We start from the raw sequence: 5712 nt of genomic DNA, 5'->3' as shown, positions 1-5712 counted from the left end.
ATTGAAGAGGTGCTACTTTGCAGGCTGTGGAGAAAATACAAATTTTGTTGCAATTTTTCCCATAGCCTCACACAAAGGAAAGCAATTGTGCAGCAGTTTTTGCTGTATGACAAAGTGAAGGGCAGCCGATAGCTTGTTGACGGTCCCTTTTTTTTTTTTAGATTACTCTCTCACTCGTGAAACTTTTATACATCTTTTAAAAAACGGTGGCATGATACATTTTAAATTGAGGGTGTGGGTGTACGTTGTTTTTTTTTGCAATGGCTGTCCGTGCTTGTGTGTGTGCTGCTGTGATTTACTCTGTCCTGAAAGCAGTTAGTCATCCACAGGTAGGTGAGAGCCGGACAGCGCTCTTTCCTGTTCTAGTATTGTTGTGGTGCGTAGGAGGGAGAGGAGTCATGAGGGTATGCTCAATGAGAGAAGGATGGAAAGAGCCAGAGAGAGAGAGAGGAGGGGAGAAAGATAGAAATGAAAAGATAAATTTAGAGGGTACAAACTTATCTCTGCGTGAGGTAATTTGTTTTTCACACAGCTGCCTCTCACAGACAATCTGGTAAACTCCACAGTGTAAACAGTCGCAGGCCAATTCATGTGACGTAAAGTGCAGGTTTACTGTGAAGGCTACACACTGTCATCTCTGTTAAATACACATAAAACCACTTATATTGTATCAGATCTGATTTGATGATATCGTTAAATAAACCCTTAGTTATTTTTTTCTGCAACTACAATATTACACATTACCCTCCCTGCAGGGAATAATAAAAACACGAAAACCCTAGTATAATTTAATTTGTATGATTTTCACAGAAAAGGAAGCCTCTTCATTGACTTAGGTATTGATTCCGACACTGGTAGATTCCGGTTTACCTAAATAAATAAATACTGAAAGCACCTAATGGCTTTTATTACCTGCCCATATTGTCTGCAGTTTAACACTCTCATGGCACAGAAAATGCTCTCTCTTCATCTCTCAAATATTGCTGCTAAAACCTTCCACACAGAGCTGGCTCTAGAAATCCTGTTAGAACAAAGTGTCTCTTGGAAATGGAGCTCCCAGACAAAGCGAACCAATGCCTTCATTCGGGGCTATTTTGTGGTGCTATTGATTTATCTCTATAATTGATGTGGGATCTCTCACATCTCACAGACTTCTCTTGCTTTTTCTCCTACACATTCAAAGGTTCTCAAGTGGGTTTAAATCCCACAGTTCAAAGCCGCGTATCAGTTTCAGCCTTTTTCTTTCTCTACATTTACCAGTGCAATATTTAGACCCAAGAGACCCCAGAGAAGTGTTTTATGTCATTACTGGTTAGAAAAGTGGAGGGGAGTAAACAATGTGCTCAAGATGGTACAGTAATGAATCGTTTCAAAATGAAGCTGTGTGATAACCAAAGGGCCACTTGTCTGAATCCATACTCTATGAATCAGACATGCACTGAAGCCTGGACATTCTCTGAAATTGGGTCTATGTGTGAAAATGCAAATGTTCGTTGTTCCAGACATTTTCCAGAACTTTTTCCTGCGAGCCCTCAACTAAAAAGTTTGGAAATGTCAGAGTGAGACCATGTGAGCCATCGGCAAGAAAATGCAAAGCGAGTGAGCGGGTGTGTTGATTACATTTCTAACTAGCACAACTAATACAAATGATGTAGAAGATGTCAACTTGGAAAAACAACAAGATTCGAGAGCCATTGGCGATAAGAGCAGATGACATCTGTCGATGTGCTGTAAACAAAAGCACAATGCTTTCTGCAGAAGAATTTATACGTCAGGTCATGCGTCCTTAATGCTCTCCCCAGGGCGCCACCCCCTTACCTGAATATTCTGAAAATTTGCTGTGGCAGGCAAACTGTGTGAAAACAGACGATGGGAGACACATAGAAACATTGAGTCAACAATAAAATGTATAAATCACCATTTGCAGTGCAGTCTGTTTTTTATTTGAAAGCCTATAAATGAGGAAGTCATCTACCCACATGCCATCTGGATATTTTATCCTGTACTAACCCTGTTCTCACTAAATATTCACAGACTCATATTGTCTGTCGAATCAAGCACATTCAATATTAAGAAAAAAGTAAATAAACCATAAACAAACTTAATCTCTCAGCTTTTAAGAAACCCCAAGTGTCACAACATCCGGTGTTTGCTGCATTGCCCTGTGCCACGATGATGAGTCAGAGAGCTTCTGGGTCGTGGACCTCCTCGCTCAACCTCATGCAGAGCCTCTAAATTCAGTTCATGTTCCACTGCAGCATTAATGTAGAAGTAATGGCTGACGATGATGCTAAAAGGTCAGTGTTAATTAATCCAACTCTCTATGCTCTATTGGCTCATACAGTTTAAACAAAGCCTGGGGTGACGCAATTTCCTCACAGAGTATTAAAAACATTACAGCTCCGGAAGGCAAATTATTTAATTTTCTCTACAATTCCTTTTTGGGTCGCCTTATTTTGGGTTAGGGTTAGGGCCATTCTTCCCGAGTGTAAGATGAGATGACACACAAGCCAAGGTTCAAATGTTTGTTAGATTGTTTACAGGTAGTTTCTGTTTCACATTGCAATTTAGGGAGGATACTTACAACTTTTGTATGACATATACATATGTACGACAATGAAAGAAGCGTTTACTTTTGTTTATCTCGTGACCACTGTACTATCATCAATAGCCTCTTTAGGCACAGAACTTGACAGTTTAAATACGCAAATGAACGCCCTTGTCGTTCAAACATTTTGTTGTCAGAGGCGAAGACTTTAAGCAAACCTCCAAACCTGAGCAGCTGTGTATCTGAGAAACCAGTCTTCTTCTATTGTTTACTGCTTTATCAACTTCCTGCTATTGGTCTGAAAGTTTGAACTACCCAAAAAGGGTCGGACTAGATTTTGGTCCATTGGTCTGAGGCACCTTTCACACCTGTTATCTTGGATTGGACTGAATGGAAAAGCCCAAGGGACCAAACAAACTCGCTGTGACAGTGGACTTAGTAGATGGATTTTGTTATCTTCAGACGGAGTAAGGCTGTTTCCTCCTTTTATCAGTTCTCATGCTTAGCTAAACTAAGGTTATCACTTTTATGTAGCTTAACCTAGAGTTGTATCAATCCTATCATTACTCTTCCCATTTAATTTTAATGAATACATTCGCCAAAGAAAATCCAACTAATGCTAACTTTGGCTCTGACTAGATCCTTGAAATGTTCTGCCTGTGTACTTCTCAGCAGGTGAAGCTCAGCCTGCTCAATTTGAAGCCACCGCCACTGTGCAGCCATAGAAATCCTCTTCAAAGGCTGCCATCGTCCAGGCACATCAAAGAACAGACCTCTGTCTCCTGGCTGGGAAAAGGCAAAGGTTTTTCTCTCTCTGTGTGCATCTGTCTGCTTGTTCCACTCAAAACTCAGGACAGAGAATCCTTATCAAGCTTTTTACTCACAAACTGACAGACTCTGTTGTCAGTGTTGGTGGTTTGATAACGACTTGCGGTGAGGCTTTATATTGCTGTATGCTACGATGCAAACTTTTTCCTGCTCCTCCAGTTATACCTACGTTTTTGAAATTTTTTTGTATTACCTGCCTGGAACTGTTAAACTGACCTGTTCCAGACACCTTTCTACTATGAACAAACAGCAGAGAGCAGAAAAAACGTCACCTCAGAGCTTCTTGTGATTGGGTAATCACTTGCTTTGTGTGAAGCGGCGTTGCAAGAGGTTGTTGTAACATGTTCACTTCTGGATTCTGGAGGCCTACAACTTTTGTTAACAGTGCAGAGGAAGATTCCCAGGAGACCCACCAGGTCTTGTGGGTTTGACATAGAGCGGCACATGGCGATGCATGTGCAAAAGGGGGCTTTGGTGTATGTATATGCACCAGTTCTTTTCAAGTGGTGATTAAATTACAAGCTTCAAAAAGAGAAAGGAAGAAATAGTAAAGTCTTCTTTTACCAGGGAGCGGTAAGGGAATGAAGACAGGGGGACCATTACAGAACCATGTAAGAGGAGATGTGAATGTTTAATAAGATATAATTGCAGCAGGGTGTCAAAGTTACTAAAGAAAGGACAATGGGTTTTTAGGAGCTTTCCATTTAGTCTGGTGGAAGAAAAACCTTTCCAGGCATATTGCGTAAAGACACTGAAAAGTAGTCGTTCAGTTCACTCTGCGTGATTGTGTCTGTGTCAGTCAGTGTGTGTGCATTCCCTCTGTGTGGGAGTTGTTTGAAAGGGTCAGCTTGTTTGTGACAGCGAAGTCAGGGGAGTCCAAGCTGGATGGAGCAAGGATGTGGAAAGAGCTCGTACGAGTGTGGTGTACCAGAGTAGAAATCCTCCCACTTGCATTCGTTTTTTTTCCTGGGACTGTAATTGTCTTTCTTATGCAAGATGTTTTATTCTGACTACACAGTTGTTAATGGCCTATGTGCTTCCTCCTTCGTCACGAGCATGCATTATTTAAAGGAGAAGGGAAGAGTATTAGCTAGCTGTGGAAAGAGGAAGAACAATAGCTAGTTATTCTGTTGGTGCGGTGCCATTAGTCAGCTTTAGCCATTTTATTTGTTTTTGTTCTCTTTCTCTCATAATTCCCTTGCTGCAAAGAGGACATGTGTTCCTTGGCAAAATTCTAAATAGATAATTTTGTGTTTTGTTTTGTTGCGTGTTGTCATGGTGTGTACATTGTGCTGTTGGCTTGGGGATGTGTTGACTGATTATGTTTCCCCGCCTCTCTTTTTCTCTCTATCGCTCTCGAACACATGCACACATACACACCCATCTTTGCCCACATGCACCTGCCCTGGGTACCTATTTCAATGCACCGTTCAATGGGCGCATTATATTCATCATCGTACATTATTCAGATTTGAATCAGGGTCTGTCAAGCTTGATGACGATCCAGAATTTAATAGCTCCGACAGGAATAGACTTGACAGCGCAGCCCACCGCTGTGATCCAGTGAGTTTCTATGACATGCTGGACCCCAGTTGGACTCTCTAGATTCTGGACGAATTTGTGATTACCCCTGTAGCTCCAGCAGGGTTTTCTCTGTCACTGCTTAATAGCTGTGGTGGCTTTCTTAATCAATCTGCCAGCTGTGTGTGTGTGTGTGTGTGTGTGCGAGATTGTAATTGCAGTGTACTGGCACAAAACGCTGACTCAGGGATGCTGTTCAGCTCCTGAGGACTTCAGCAGCCACAATCATGTTACACCATGAGAAACCATCGGTTATTTTCCTTTATAATAGGCTTGGAAAAATATTGTCAGTTTTCAGTGTTCAGCACGGTGAGAGTTTGGGTTTCTGCTGTGATGAATCCAGACTTTGCTGCTGTATAATTTTAATTTAGTCATTCACACATGGAGAGGGGGGGGCTTGACAAAGTTCCCGATGTTATCCTTCATGCAGCACTTGTCTCCTTAGCGTGCATTAAGCAGTATTTGCCTCAAGCTTGAGTGCAAGGAAAGATTGTTATGTGTTGATAATTGCAGGTTGCCACAGTCTCCTTTTCATGATCTGCTGCACAGCTAATCCAGTTTTCAGGTAGCTGCTGTGTAAAACACAGTTGTTTTACCCAGAGCCATGGGATAAATCTGTCATTCGTCACACCACTGCTGATAGAGTGCAGCGTCACACATGGCAGATTAAGGTTTTAAAGCCTTATTTGCAAAGTAACTACACGCTCTCCCATACACACTCATGCATGCACACATTATCTAACAAAAACATGTTG

This window comes from Hippoglossus stenolepis, chromosome 4 (genome assembly GCF_022539355.2).
Source record: "Hippoglossus stenolepis isolate QCI-W04-F060 chromosome 4, HSTE1.2, whole genome shotgun sequence".
NCBI lineage: Eukaryota > Metazoa > Chordata > Actinopteri > Pleuronectiformes > Pleuronectidae > Hippoglossus > Hippoglossus stenolepis.
This window is presented reverse-complemented; position numbering follows the sequence as displayed.